Source organism: Lepisosteus platostomus, chromosome 17, assembly GCF_059453375.1.
Source record: "Lepisosteus platostomus isolate fLepPlt1 chromosome 17, fLepPlt1.hap1, whole genome shotgun sequence".
Lineage (NCBI taxonomy): Eukaryota > Metazoa > Chordata > Actinopteri > Semionotiformes > Lepisosteidae > Lepisosteus > Lepisosteus platostomus.
This window is the reverse complement of record NC_142627.1, coordinates 14,494,986-14,510,761: the sequence shown is the minus strand read 5'-3', so window position 1 is coordinate 14,510,761 and position 15,776 is coordinate 14,494,986. Positions and strand designations below refer to the sequence as shown.

At 35.3% G+C, this 15,776-nt stretch overlaps 1 long non-coding RNA gene across 8 annotated transcripts in view; it reads left to right on the top strand.

The window, feature by feature from the left end:
* The window catches only part of LOC148646213 (uncharacterized), a 460,577-nt gene that overhangs the window by 237,785 nt on the left and 207,016 nt on the right, over positions 1-15,776 (top strand). For all 8 annotated transcript variants that reach the window (XR_015927991.1, XR_015927990.1, XR_015927985.1 and 5 more), the window contains one exon: positions 3,015-3,114. This is a non-coding gene — a long non-coding RNA (uncharacterized LOC148646213). The remainder of the gene's footprint in view (positions 1-3,014; positions 3,115-15,776) is intronic.

Below are 15,776 nucleotides of genomic sequence, written 5' to 3'. Positions count from 1 at the left end.
TTTAAAAATGCTGAATGATAAAAGTGTAGTATTTTTTAAAGTGCCTGTAGCACCTCAATCTAAACTAAAATATAATCATTTCAATTTGGTATGAAATAATTTCACAGTTATTTGATGGAAACTTGGAAAACAAACTGGTCATTATGGGGTAATAATAAAACATTAGAATTACATGTCATACTTTTTTCCTCAGTCTCTCATTAATAGTAAAGCAGCCTTAACTGATAAACATATTTGTTTACCATTGATTAGACAAGCAACTTCCTCTAAATATAACAGGAAAACAGACCTTTCTATAGCCTTTGTCTTTCATTGCACTCCACTGAACCTCTGTTCTTGCGGTATCACAGAGGCGTTAGATGTAGGCTTGTCTGCTGCTGTACATTTTTTATCTGTTGCCTTGAAGCATGTTTACTAAACTGTTAAAGGAGGAGAAACAAAATTAAAATAAAAGGCTGGCAGTGGGGGTTATCCTTGCTTTACTCCCAGAGATTATGATGTAAAACAGTGATTTTTTAAAAGATTCCCATTAATCACTCTCTTATGTGTCACTTTATTACCTAGTGTGTGACTAGCAGTACACGCTCTGCCTGCCTTCTGCCTTCAGAAAATGTAACCAGCAGCACTGTAGTGCACAAAACACTTCCTCTAAACCACTAGAGACATGGTCCAGCTTTTTTTCGTTTTTTTTTTCTGGGGAGTCTACGGTTTTAGCGTGGCCTGAGTCAGAGAAATGTTGATACTAGTCTGTGACAGGTTTTATTTAAGAAAATGGATTTGTAAATGTGCTCTGTGTTTAATTGCTTCTTTCCCATTTCTGGGCCTATGTATGTTATTTTAAGATATGCTGCATATGCATAAGAACAGCCAGGGAAGTTGCATGTGCTGACCCTCTACATACTATAAGTGGGAGTGCTGTGTTTGCCAGACCCACATGCTTTGCATTCCCATGCTATAGCTATCCGTCATCAATGCAACATGTCAATTGGAGGCTCCATTAAGGTACATGTCAGTTTCATATCTTACTCAAGATCATATTAATACAAATGCACAAAGTATCAAAAACTTTGCACTTATGCAAGTGAGTTCTATGCGATTTCTTGCATTTCTTGTCTCAGCTTTTTTAATGTTAATTAATATATACTGTACATTCTTGTGAACAATACTGATATGTTGAAAATGGTATAAGAAGCACTTTTGTGTCATGTACGATTTTATAAGAATCTTAATAAGTTTGACACTGATGTTGATTTGGCTGTTTCTTCAGGAAACTTGAACTATGTGACAAGTTCTGTATACAAACTAAAGGTTGCAAGAAGGCCATTCAGCAGAGTCATGTGAGTGCTAGTAGCTAATTGATCCAAGCACTTTGGCAATGACTTAGAAGATTTTAAATATTTGAATCTGCTCAAGAGTAAGTTTAGGTTCTTTTAGCTTGTCAGAGAAGGAGATTCCTTTAAGATGGGGAATGTTTCTGGTTACTCTTTCCTGGATGATTCACGAGCGGCAGTGTCTGTTTTGTAATGATGACCAGAGCCGTGTATGATATTTTAAAAGAGGCTTTACTAGTGTCTTGTACACATTTAAAATAATATAATTAAATTTCAATTATACACTTTAACTGGATATGCTTACTTTTTTAGTTTATTATTACTTTCCACATCATCTAAAACATAAAAAAATGACATTAGGAAAAACTCCAACAACTTCTTCATAACTAGTTTCATGTTTCAATGTTTAAGATAAGTGTTTCATGACCTACTGTATTATTGTTTGTTTCTGCTACTTACATGTAACAATCACCACCTATGTTAAAAGTCTTCTGTCAAGCATTTGCCTGATCTTGAATTTATTTTTAATGTCCTTTGATACCTCTATCATGCTTGTTAATCCCCCTATTTCCTTGGCACTTGAGAATGAGAACTAGTTTACTAACTATACCAGAATCTAGATCATTTACTTGCTGTAAGTTAGGCAGAGAAGCAGCTGTAATAGAAAAATATTTAAACAAAAGGTGTCCAGACTCTCCATCCCACCATCAATGCAGGGTTTAAATACCCTAGGCTCCACCCCCAGCTCCCCTTGATTGGCAAGCAACCTCCATTTAAGACAAGGGGGAGAGCCCAGCTCTGTAATCCGACACAAAATGGAGGTACAATAAACAAGGATGGACTGTGGATCCACATAGGTAAGACAAAACAGGACCATTTAACAACAAATGACAACTTCAAGCAACTTCATCAAACAAAGCTTGGCACTGCCTTTGTCACAGGAATGTTATCATAAAACATCTGAAAATGTAACTATACTAATTATGTATCTCTTACTAATTTGCTTATTTACAGGTTAAACTGCCTTTTTTACATCCATACTGACTATCTTTTATAATCCACTTGCCATACAGACAATTATCTAGTTTAGTTCTTAATATTTTTTCTGTATGTTTTTGTAGTTTTCCCAGGGGTAGATCATTGTAACAGGATCTTTACATAGATACATTTATGTAAAACTGACACACCAACGCAGCCATGAAGTTCAAATCTAGCGATCTTTATTTTACAATGAAGGGAAAATAATAGTAACTCAAAAAAGAAAACCTACCTTTGATTTAAGCTTTGATTAATTTCTTCATTCCCTATCTACAAATAATCTGCTACAGTAGCTAAACTGCTTTACCAGCTTTAAAATGGTGGATGCTGCATATTGGATGTTGGTGGAGGGGAGTCCCCGTTACTTGTAAAGCGCTTTGAGTGGAGTGTCCAGTAAAGCGCTATATAAGTGTAAGCAATTATTATTATTATTATAAAAATACCTTTACAAAAATAGTGACACCAAGAGTTCTCCAAATTAAATAAACTTTTCCAAAAACCTAAACTTCCCTATAAGCTCATCAGTCAGTCTCCTTCCCACTCCATTCAGCATTCTAGACAGCAAAAGTTCACAACCCATTTGAAACACTCTGCGTTGTGGTTTTAAATGTCAAATCAGCCAATTGTTTCCCTCTAATTTGTCAGGTGACTGAGGATGGCAGATTTTTCCCAATGGCTCTCTGGGGAAAGACCTGCCCCATCTTGTCTCCAGCTAACACCCTCCAACACCTTTCAAATAATACAGGTAAGACTTATTGGTCTATAATTACTTAGATTGGTTATGTCACCCTTTTTAGTGATTGGAGCTACATTAAGCAATTTTCCAGTCAATGGGAATTACCTCTGTCTTCAGTGACTGTTGGGAGATGTTTAATGGACTATGAATAGCGTCTCTTGTTTCCTTAAGTACAATTAGTAGATTACCATCTGGCCCTAGAGGTCTGTTTATCTTAAGTGTTTCTAGTACCTGTAACATTTCTGCTTCTTCTTTGCTAATACTATTTAGTATAGACTTTTCTCCATCCTCAGCCTGGGGCATGTTGTTATTTATGTCTTTGGTTAGTACCTGAGTGAAATATTCATTTAATACATTAACCAGTTCCTTTTCATGGTCTTAAAGTTTCTGAGACACTTTGATTAATCCTTTACTCTTTCTTTGCTAATACTGAACAAGCCTTTTTTAGATGGATTAGCCTCCATTTCAATATTCCTTTGTCTGTCTCAAAATTTCTTAAATACCAATTTAACTGAACTTACAATTCATATTGCACCTTTTCTCTAAGTCCAGTTATTATCATTTTATAAAGTTCTTCATTGACAGTTAATGATCATTGATCATTTGAGAAATTGCTTTTTTGACTTACATTTGAGTACTTGTGGGAAAAGTGTTCTGTGCTTCAAGCACAATATTTTGAAGCAGTTACTATTTATTCTCTTATTATTCAATTATCCATTTTACTCCATTCTTCACCACTCTCTCATTTCCTCATTTAACTTGTTTTGGTCTTTACCTGTACAGTTTTCAAACATACTGCATGTCAATGCACACGTTATATAGGATATACATTTTTCTAACGGTTATTATGTCAATTTTTTACAGTACAGTATAGGGAAAATATTTTTTTTTCCTTTGCATGTTTGAAGATTCGTACACACAACATTACATTTTAGAATTTTTCAATAAGCTTATGAACCTTAAGACACTTCAGTTGAATCTGTGTTGCAAAAGCATGTATCTGTTTTTATAAATAAAGGATATACTGTATGTTATGGTGTGATAATTATGTTATATAGTACATTATGATGTTTTGGACTATACATGTATGTTATGTACGTGGTATAGTTAGGTGGCAGATTATTTTCACAATTTAAGAAAAAATAATAAGAAAATCCTGGTCAGTAAAGTAGCCAAACCAATTTATAAGCAATAAACATACATTATTCATCCCCAAGAGCTACTGAAGCCCACTCATAGTACACATCTTAATGATTTTAGACTCACTTGAGATTCATGTGAAACAGTGGCCTCTCCAGACACTTATAGGCCAGCAAAGACAATGAAGTAGGCAGCAGGTGGGACCAGTGAAAGTCAAAGCTTCATATGCCTCTTAGAAGTCATAGGTTTGAAGAGGATTAGGTATCAAGAGATCAGCAACACCACTGCATTAAGCCATCAGTGCCGACCAGAGGCAGTTAACAGAGAGCATAAATAACTGTCAGTAAGGAAACCTAATGGCTACTGTCTTGAAAAATCACTAGCATTAAAATAACTAAGGTGCGTACTTTTAATTTCTGGTGCCTAAACACCTTAAGGCATAGGATAGTGGGCAAAATATTCTTTCTGCATCTTCCACAAATAAGGTTCTCTACTCTACTGTAATGTTAAATTACTGTATCTTTGGTTGAAACTCTTCAACTTTATGGGAGCATTGGCATACACTGTGTTGTTTTTCTCTTTTTTCCTATTGAGTTAATCTTTATCAGAATTAAAGTCATTTTTGTAGGTTTATGCATAAGATGTAGGAAACTCGCAAAAATTAAATACCATTTAAAATTATCCTTTCTTAAATGTGTACCTTTCTTTCTCACGTAGTAGAGAATGGGATCCCTGCTGTGACAAAAGGGAGTTCTGCCTTTATGCCCAACCAGTCTGTGGCTACTCTAAGAGACCACCAACAGTCAGTCCAATTAGTGCCCATTGTGAAAGCAGTTTTGAGAATTAAGCACAAAGAACGTTGACTGAGACCACCAGGATTCATTTCATACACATCTGCTTACCTCAGTCAGCTATCAAATTCCCTGACTTTCTATCACAGACATCCAATGGTGTGCTCTTCCATTACTTCTTTACTGAATGTTGCCCCTTAACCCCAGTTGTATCATGCTGGGTAGAAGAAAGAACAATGGATTGTATTCAGAAAGGTTTGTCCTACATATTTTTTATTGTAATACAGCGAAAATAAAATTTGCAAAAAATTCAAAAATTAACTGCTTATTCTTTGTAGATCTGGAATTTTAGATGACATATAATTTTATTTAGACTGTATGTGATTTTACTAACAGAATTAAAAGATTGTATAATGTCTTATCATCATTCCATGTACAATTACAGTTATTTTTAATGGGTGAAAATCATATCTGTAGTTCAGATTATAGTTGTGCTCTTTTCCAAAGTCTACTTCAATCAGTGCAATACTGCAATGCTTATTTGATACATCGAACATCCTGTTCCCAACTTCCTAAATGTTATGTCTCAATAGTCAAAGGCTAAAGTCCTGTTTCCCTCTTTGCTTCAACCTTTTTATGCCCTGTCTCCGTGCTGTCTTTTCCATGACTGCAATTTCAGCACTTTATCCACTGCTTTGTTGACCTGTCTTTCACTGACAGATCTGTTACCTCTTATGGGGTCACAGACATCCTTTTTGGTTTTGGAGGAAGCTGTGCTGGAAACCCATCTCTTCTCAGCTTTCATCTCCCTGTTCTGGGTTAACAGCACAATCCCTGCTAGGCTCAGCGGATTAATGCATTTTATACCAAACGTCAGATCACTGGGGTGCAGGATTACTCCTCATGGCAGCAGACTAGCATAAACAACTTGCATGTAACTTGTTTCTTTTGTCTTCCCATCATGTATTTTAAAGGGGTATCAGGTCTGAGCCCCATACTGAAGTTCAGCTAGAATGCAGGAACACAATTAGTTCTGTCTTTATATCAAATTTATATATTTTTTGGCATTTCTGATCACTGGACAGACGGATAGATGCAATTGTGCATAAATGTATATAATGTTCCAGGCCAAAAATATGTTGAAATAAATATCCTTTTTGAGAGATGTTTGAGTTTTGGTGTGTGATTTCAAATTTAATTACAACAAAAGTGAACACAGTGGTGCTTTCATATTTTTCTTCTGTTAATGAGACATCCTGTGTTGTCAGACTGATCTTTTGACAAAACTTTGAAGTTTCCCCTCAGTACCTAAGACTTTTTGTGCTTAATATAATTTCACTGATGAAATTAGTAATACAACCAGATCATTTGTTCTTTCCAGCTGTGGCATACATAACACTTCACATTATCAGAACTAATACTCAAGGATCAATTTTTCTTCAGCACAATCCTTAAAGCAAACTAAGTAGGAGTCCAGTGTTGTGCCACTTATATTTTCAACTTACTGTATAACACCTGCACCTGCACTCATGGGTCATTTTAATCTAGTGCACATTCCAAGCTTCTTTTTAAAAGCTTTCAAAATAACTGTGACTTAAATACTGCACTGAAATAGCAAGTGCATGAACAACAGTAAAAGTGTTCTGGCAAAGTAATGCTTGAAATTATTGGGACAGTGACTAATGTAATGTCAATTTAACGTGTCCCTCTAATTCCAAACATATTTTATTTTTTCCCGCACCAAAGACCTTAAACCTAAAGACTTATGAAGTGAAATACCACCTTTGCGTGCCATCTGAGCTGCCACTGGGCTGGCAAGTGAAAATAAATGTTCAAAAGGTTGTACTTTATATAGCCATGGACCTGACCTCGAAGTGGCTTAAAAGGGCTCACATACTTAAAGGTGCATTACTAAGTCTTACACTAATTCACTGTGATAGCTAAAGTGCTCTGTACATACCACAGGAGACCAGAAGCCCTTGAGGATCCTTTAGAGCAGAGCATGTGGGCAGTTAGCATTATTCAGCATAAATTTTGTATTTGCTGCAACCCTTTCAGCCTAAGCATAAAAGTAGGGGTAAACCATTTGCATACTGTATTAATGAAGTCCTCATAAGTCTCTCAGATGTCTTGGTTTGTGTACTGCATTTATTATGTAGATTTTTTTATTTATTTATTTTTTTTCCTTGAGTGCTCAAAGCAAACAACAGAGCTGTACACAATGATATTTTGGTAAATATTCCTTCATCTCTCTGCTCAAGCACAGTGGTCTAAGCAGTCGTACTGGAGACCTATTTTAATTCTTAACTAGGAGGGCATGATTTATTAATTCACATTTGAAATAACAATTACCGTGTCAGGAAGGATCGGCTGAAATCCTTAATTGCGATGGAAAACATGCTTAATACGTAACTTACCTCTACCATAGCATGGAAAGTGACTTATTTCTTTTATCAGAACTGAAATTGGTGCCATGGAAAGCTCCCAACTGCTCTTCTAGAAGTACTTTGTAATATTGTCAACATGTTTTTCTAGTACTTTCTTATTGTTATTATCTGTCATTTGCAGGGGAAAATACAGAACAGTAGACCACAATGTCCACGTAAACCCTGGCTGCAGCATTTGTTTCCATATAGACTGTAATTTTAATAAAGGTATTAATACTTTACAGTACATGGATTTCAGTTTCTGCAGTTTTTCTGTGATGCTCCAGTGCTGTTTGTTAAAGCAAAATACCTTTATTTGTCCATTTATTCTTTCCCTCTCAATTTCCAGTTTCCTAATTAACAATTTATAGTGAACCTTTTCTTACAGTCTTGTGGAAAATAAAACGGCCTTACATATTTTTTTGTTATTGTTATTCTTTGTCTGAGTTTTGTTTTGCTTTTGTGTTTTTAACTGACAACAAAGTAAGTAACTTCTTCAACCTGGACAGTAAAAGTATTCATGCCACAATCCATTACCAGGGATAAGCGACTTTCTGATAATGGATGGTTAGGTAAAGGAATTAAGCATGCTTACATTTTTCCAATGTTCATTATCCTTGGCTCAGATTTTAGCCCTTTGGAAAGTTTTGCAGACAATATGGGAAACTGTTGGTTCATTAATATTCGTCTAGGCAGCACAGCGGGGATTTGAGAACTCCAGAGTTCAGTCCCCATCTTGACCTGTGATGGTGGTTGGATCAGTAGCCTGATGCACCCCTTGCTGGAAGGGTGTTGAGAGAGACTTATTTGACACAACCAGCAGTGAACACTATACTGTACATTACATCTTGGACAGCTCCTGAAATCTACATTCTTCTCCTGCCACCTGACCCACCAATATTCTCCGCACAAAGAGACTTGCTTCTGGGTTATAAAATGTATTTTATCAATGCTTTTCTAGTGTGCTTTGCAGTTATATTGTAATAATTAACTTTTTTATTCATCTGTAGAAAGCTTATATTGAACAACATGTTCTCTGAATGCACATACTGTACAGTATGTGTGCTGTATGTGTGTTTCCTGTGTGTGGGTATATGAAGGATAATTTTGAGACACACTGATTCTCTGAAAATCCATGAAAACCCATTTGTATTGGAAGAACGCAACCAATGCCAATTTGAATTGTGTTGGTCCTAAAAATCAGATGCAAGTGCACTCTGTGAGCTCAGTTTCAAGCTGTTGAATGAGCACACATTCTTCTTTTCAATTCCTTGGCACAATATCCATCTCACTCTTCCAATACTTACAAATAGTCTTGGAAAGTTGTTAAATATCAAGCTGTGACACTTTGCATAGAGCATCTAGCTTCCTGGCGATCTGTCTGAAATAAAATAGTGCTGTGTGTTTTGAACTGCAACTGATGCACACAGGCCAACCAAATGATTTTTTTTTTTAATATAAATGATTATCCTTTGAAAATCATTGTTATGTATCATTTTTTTTTCAATTGCTCATTTGAAGACTGGCTTGTCAAAATATTGTTCCAGTATATCCCCACTGTTTCTGGCTCCAAGTCAGCCTCCATCTCATCTAATGAAAAATGCAGAAAGTTCTGTTGGGATTAGCTGGAATAGTTCTTTTAAAAAAGAGGAAGGAACAAACATGCTTTATAGAAATAGAACTAAATCATTTAGTACCTCCTGGTGACCATTTTAAACATTACTTAATGCTGTAAATTCAGTTAATGTTGTGTAGAAGTACACTACTTAATGCAAAATTTGGCATTTTTTGTCCATTAATATTTCTGTGGTCCCATCATGTGTTGCCATTTTTCTACTGTGTAAACATAGTAGATACACTCAAAGTGTAATTAAATAGAAGGATAAGAATTCAGTCCTTTTACCTTCATAGCACTTCTGTTCCTATGGCAGTAATTTGCAGTCATGCACAAATAAAACAAGTGTAAAAGGTACAAACAGAGGTTATTTAGTTTGGTGGTTTGGTCCAAGTCCACTTCAAAATTCAGTATGTGTCTATGGGGCAGCTGCAGGCAGCAATGAAGGTTGTGATAGTGGACTACACTATATGCAATGCAAAATATTTACAGTAAATATGAGAATGATTTCTATCTTTTCCTAACTTATTTTGCTTAAACCTGGGCACTGCTTGGGTGAAGACAAGACTTTTAGTTACCATCATTAAGTTACTTTTAACACGATTAACATTTCAGATCACCATCCTAAAGAGATGGTGCCATCATAAAAAAAACTTCTGCAAACTAAATGCAAGAAAATAGACTTCTCATTCAGCAGGCCAGAGATAATTAGTGGTCCAAATTGGCAGAAACAGCCATTTGTTCTTTTAAACAGCTTTATACTGTATATTGTTAAGACTGTAACAAATAATGCTACACATTTTGTTACCCATATTGAAGCATTTCAAGCACATTCAAGAAAAATCCAGTTATATGATACATTTGAATATTTGTGGAGTTGCTTGTTGAATAGCAAATTTTCTGAAGAACTACAGTTGAAAACAGAGCCCACTATCATATGTGCAGTAAAAAAAAGAATACCTGTAATTAATAATATTTGCTATTTTAAAGGAGCCTTGTTACAGTAGCCCAGGAAGCATCAATAACTGCAGCTGTGAACAGAATGGAATAGTACCAGTTTGAATTGTGTTTCAATGACGTGAAATCTTTTTTTTTCTTAAGAAAAGTATAATATATGTACCTTATACTGTATGTAACTGACGGCTTTGCAAAGATATCTCACTTTTTTATTTAGATTGTTTTTTCAAGACTGTTACAAGTACATCAGTAATTTAGGTCTCTCATTTTTATAACTGTTTTGTCTCTATTTTTATTTTTGCAGGGTGTGCAACCTTGCATCTCATTATAATTTAAAAGTTCTAAATTATGCAGCTAGGGCTTTTAGAATTTATGTAAGTAGACATGCGATCACTTCATATTAAACTGCAGAAAATACACAAAGGTCAGACACCTATTTTTCCTCCATAGAAGGTAAAAATCCCACACAACATGGACAGTTGGTCCTGGTGATAAAGAAACTCAAGTTCCGTAAAGCGTCTGACTTAAACTGTTTCTGTACACCACAAAGCTGTAAAGGCAGGCGTCTCCTCATGGTTACCTGGAGGGAGTTGCTTCATCCTTCTTCATGCAGTGGACCACCTAATGTAAAGAAATGCATTTAAACACATCATCACTGAAACTTTGCTTAACAAAATACATCTTTTTATGGCTTTGTTTCCCTGCAGATCTCTCCTCCTTCTAAGGCAGTCTTCTTTACCTCTTCGGGGCCTTGTTTTTGATTGTAAAGATTACTCTGTATGCTGTGGTGATGCTTAACATTTGTACACATTATCTGCAAAACTCTCTTTCTTGTTATATGAATAGCTGACCCATACCACAGTGGAGTTCAACTCACTGCTTCTCCTGCTTCTTTTTAACCCTGTCATACAAGCATGACGGAGGCTCTGGGTAATTTTAAATCTGGGTCCCACTTGCTTTATGGAATCTAAATTAGAATAAATTCATTTTTTGTGCTGTTTTGTTCTTGTCTTCCTTTACTAAGAATGGTTTTGAATTTTACAGGAGTGAGACTGAATCGATCTTTGCTTCTTTTACTTTTTCTCTGAGGAATATAGATGTGCACTATATGCGTATTGTATTGAATGTAGAAGGTTTGCAAGATGGCTGAAGGGGATTTTTGTTGCCAGAGGGGGTTAAATTGTTTGACTGCTTTGCTACAGTATGAACCTATAAAACATCACTGTTTTCACATGCTGTTGTTTTATTTAATGCATGGCCTGCTTAGTTGTGCTTTAGAGCTTCACATTACCATTCTCTCAGTGTAAACCTTTGACCTTACAGTCAACATTCTTTCAGTAGAAGAATTGAGTGCACAGATAACTGTAATGTGCTAATAAACATTCTGTCCTTAGGAATACGATAAGTGGTAAAACCTGAATAAAGGGTTGTATTTATAAGGTATAAAACTTGAATATGGGTTGTAACAACAAAATATTTTATTTCGATAAAATTTTAAAAAGTAAAAATAACTGATTTGGATAACCAACTGCTTTGGTTACAAAAACATCAAAAAGCGAAAAAAGATTTTCATGTTTTTGTAATCTGTTCTGCCTATTTGTTAACATGACTCAGAGATTCAAAAAGTCATTTTTAATAAAGAAATATGAGCCATACCTATCAAATCTGAAAGGGAGATTTTGTGGGCGAGCACTCAACTTACATTAAAAGAAGATACAGTAGCAGACTTGTGCTCGCCAGTTACTGCCCTAGTCAGATTCCGCTACCCAGTGTAACTTGCAGGATTCATTGTTATCTGGTACTGTGATGATACACATATTGCCACATGCTTGTTTACAATCTACAGTTAGTAGTTCAGGGACTCCAACTGTACAGCTCAGTAGGGATTTCCTGCAAGTGCAAGATTTTAAGCATGAGTGAGTACAGTAGCTAAATACTTAATAATGTGAAACAATCATAGAATTTCTTTACATTTTTGGATGATTTAATACAATTTAATCAATTTCATCAAACTATGTTTTATATTTTCCATATGCTTGAAGCAGGAAAGAACTCTGTAAATAAATCTGCAATTGGTGTCTTGAACAATCTGGGCATGCTATTTATTCCAGGTATGGAAAATATTGTTTTTTTTAAATATTACAGGCTATGTAAATGGGAAAATTTAATTTAATTGTAATTTTGACATTGTCTATATTTTTTTTCACAATCATACAGTACGTGCACTATTTTTATTTGTCTATTGAAACTTTTATTCTACTTGTGAATTCAGACAGTTCAATGGTGTTGCTATTTTTGCATATCTGATCATATGTAAGTTCTTTTTAAGAAAATAAACACACACAAAAACATTTCTGCCAGGAGGAATCCGTTCAGCTGGCTGCTAGTCCAGCTGTTTCCTGAAGATTAAACAACAAGGCCAGGGTGTTTGAACCAGACTCATACAATGCTTTATGTTCTTTGCTGCCTTAGTCATTTAGAACTTCTACCACTCACAATAATAACATGCCTATAAACCCTGTAAGCTTTGTGCCAAAACAACAGCCATGGCTGTCACCACATGGTGTATGGGGTGTTTATGGGATTCCTTTTGTAGCAAGTGGGAATTGATGGCATTCACATATTCATTATATTAAATTTGTGGTAGATTGTTCACACAAGACTCTTGGCTTCACACAGACAGCTACACTGCTTGTACTGAGATTCGAAACTGCATTTCAAGAGCTTTTTATATCTTGTTTGCATTCTACCTTGAGATGGAGGTTTAGGAAAAGCATATGTGTCCAGTCATTTTCACAGAAAGCCTTTCCTAAATATGTGCTCCTCTTGTTCTCTTTAAGATTTGTTTCTTTTACGAACAGGGAAATGATGAGGATGCATGGCAAAATAATCACAGAGAACATGGAAAACAAAATCTCTTTGTTGAGACAGCTAAAAAATAAAAAGGAAAGAAAGAAGGACAGTGTGTTACTTCTTTCCTCTATATCATTAAAATTAGCATGTGGCTTTTGTAACCAGTGGCTTTGAAATTAACTGAATTACAAATGTTGGGGGTGTTGTGTGCATTGTCAGTTAATGACAAGGTCGCCACTGCTGTCAAATTGAAATGAAATGTCACACATGGCTGAGGCTGAGAAAGCTGTATGTCCCAGAGTTCCAGGTACAGAAAATGAAGCTCCGCTCCTTGGGCTCTCCGCTATCCCCATGTCTCAGTGCATTCAGCTCTGTATTCAGCTCATCTTGGTTCTGCTGCATCCCCAGAACATATGGAGTCCCAGGGTACTTCACCATAACAGAGAAAGTTTTTGGCTTGGAATTACACACCATGGCTAGACAGGGGAAAAGATTCTACTAAATGCCCCCCTGGGTGAGCATTGTAAAAATGCTTCCTCCCCCCCCCATACACTCACAGAAAAAGTGTTTGCCGTTTTTAGTGGGAATTAAAAAGGAAAATGCCTCAATGCAAGGTATTTTTAAACATATCTATTTTAATTTTATGTAATTTGTCAAAGTTTAGCTCTGAAAAAAAGTTATGATGCACATACAGGGCATCATGTGAAGATGGACATTTTTTGTAAGAGTTGTTTAATTATTGTATTGATTAATATGATTAATTTTAATATGAAAATACGTCTCATACAATTTATTGTTTTAGTAGTTTAAAATTTAACCCACAAGATACATCTCATTATATCAGTTTCTCAGTCTGTAACAAATATTAATTGTCCTGGTGTAGAAGGATGATTTGTTTTACAGTTTTTCTTTGTATTTTGTGTTAAAAAATTTAATGGAACCATTCTAGTTTGGAATGGGAAAACTGTATAAAAATAGGATGTTTAATGCAAAATTAGCAAAGTATTCAAATTAAACCAACAGTACAGTATGTGCTTATTTTAATGTCAGTCAGGTTTGAGACAGTGGTTTCACAGGACATGAATATTTTGTGATGCATTCTATTTACTGTACAATTCTATTCCCTGTCGCACTCTGAGGAAAGGGTTAATAAAATTGTATAGAAATGTAAAGAATATACATTTCTGTAAAGAGCTGTATCACAAACCTGGTAAAGAAGAAAACGTACGTCTCTTCTATAGAGTAGTTAGCAAACAATAGGGCAGACTATGGCATACTCCAAGGCTTTTATCTTCGTGTAGATTCACCCACTGCTATTGATTCTTTATTGACCTGAAATGTCCTCAGCTCAAATGTGTTCTTTTCCTTCTTAGAGAGACTACAGTAGGATTTAAGGCAGCCACTGGTTTAACATTGATTTTTTTTCTTCTCTGAAAGAGGTCCTGAAAAAGGGTTATTTGTGTCTTGAGCCACACTATACTGTGAAAAGATACTTCTGTTATTATTTAAAGCTTATCAAAATTACATCATAGATCTCAACCTGTGGTAATCATTTTACACCTTAGGAAGACAAAGGTGAAGCTGTGACAGTGGTTAACAGGAGCACAATGAAATTGTTTAGCTTTTCAAAATTGCATGTTTCTGGGCTTTCTGTGCTGCTGTGCATTTCTCCTTATGCCTAGATTCTTAAAGAAGTATTAAGACAAGAAAAGAAATTCAGGTACTATAGCTTCAGTTGAAAAAAATAATATTTGCCTAAGCCCTGTTTAAGTCTTTCAAAATCAATGGGGAGTATTTAGAGCCCAGAGATTAGATGTTATTTTGTTCAAATGAGAATAGTATGCTATGTGTACTTTTTGTGTCAATACAATTTGTTTTATTATTTATGTTTTAGATAGTTTTATTGAAATTTAAACAGTTAACGGAGTTATCTCCATTTTTTTAAATTATACCAAAGTATCTGGAAAATGGTTACTCAGTATTTTTGGGGGATATCAGAATAAAAACTTTTTTTCATAAATATTTTTAAACTGCTGTGATGTTTATTACAGTGTTGATTCGTTTCTAACTTTTTTTTCTGAATAATATTAAATATTAACAATCTCCACAGAATAACAGAGAAAGTGCCTCGAAATATAGCAGAAGATTTAAAATGTGAAAGGACAAATAACGTATATTAGTATACTGCTAAGGATTATTAATGAACTAGGAATTTTTAACAGCAGGAAACCAAGCTTCTAAAACTGCCTTTGTCATTTCCACCATACAAGTAAACTTTAAACATTCACCCTCCTGCTAAGAAGTTATTCAGTTCTGAGATAATATTTGCAACATTAGATAACATGACACGGTAAAGACTTGAGAGGTCTGTATTAATTGACCATCTAATAAGTAAAGATGGACCTTCTGTCTACATAAATTTACTCTTTGCCTTAGGGATAGTGCTGTCTAATGGTAATCTGTGAATGACTCATGTTTTGGCAACTTTTACTGTAGACAAGTATACAAATGAAAGTAGTAAGCAGTTAAACTATATTAGATTGTGCCTTACGCTTGTCTCCCCTCCTGTGGAATACACTGATTCTCCCTTGAGACTACTGTATATCCCTTCCCATTAAAAAGCTTAAAGTCACCAGGTATGGGTAAAGAAGACACAAGATCATACCTGAGCCACAGTGTCCTTTGAGGCTAGAATGATAGGCTAGAATGAGTTCTCTCTAGTCCATGTTAAACTGACCAGAGAGCATGTGACTGTCCCCTCTATAAACAGGAAACCAGTGCAACACTGGGATTTTCCCTCAAGAATTCTCGTTCCCTCTTATACAGTTAGATGGACTGGAGCAACTGGGCTAAAGTACCTTACTCAAGACATGGGTATAGAAACTATAA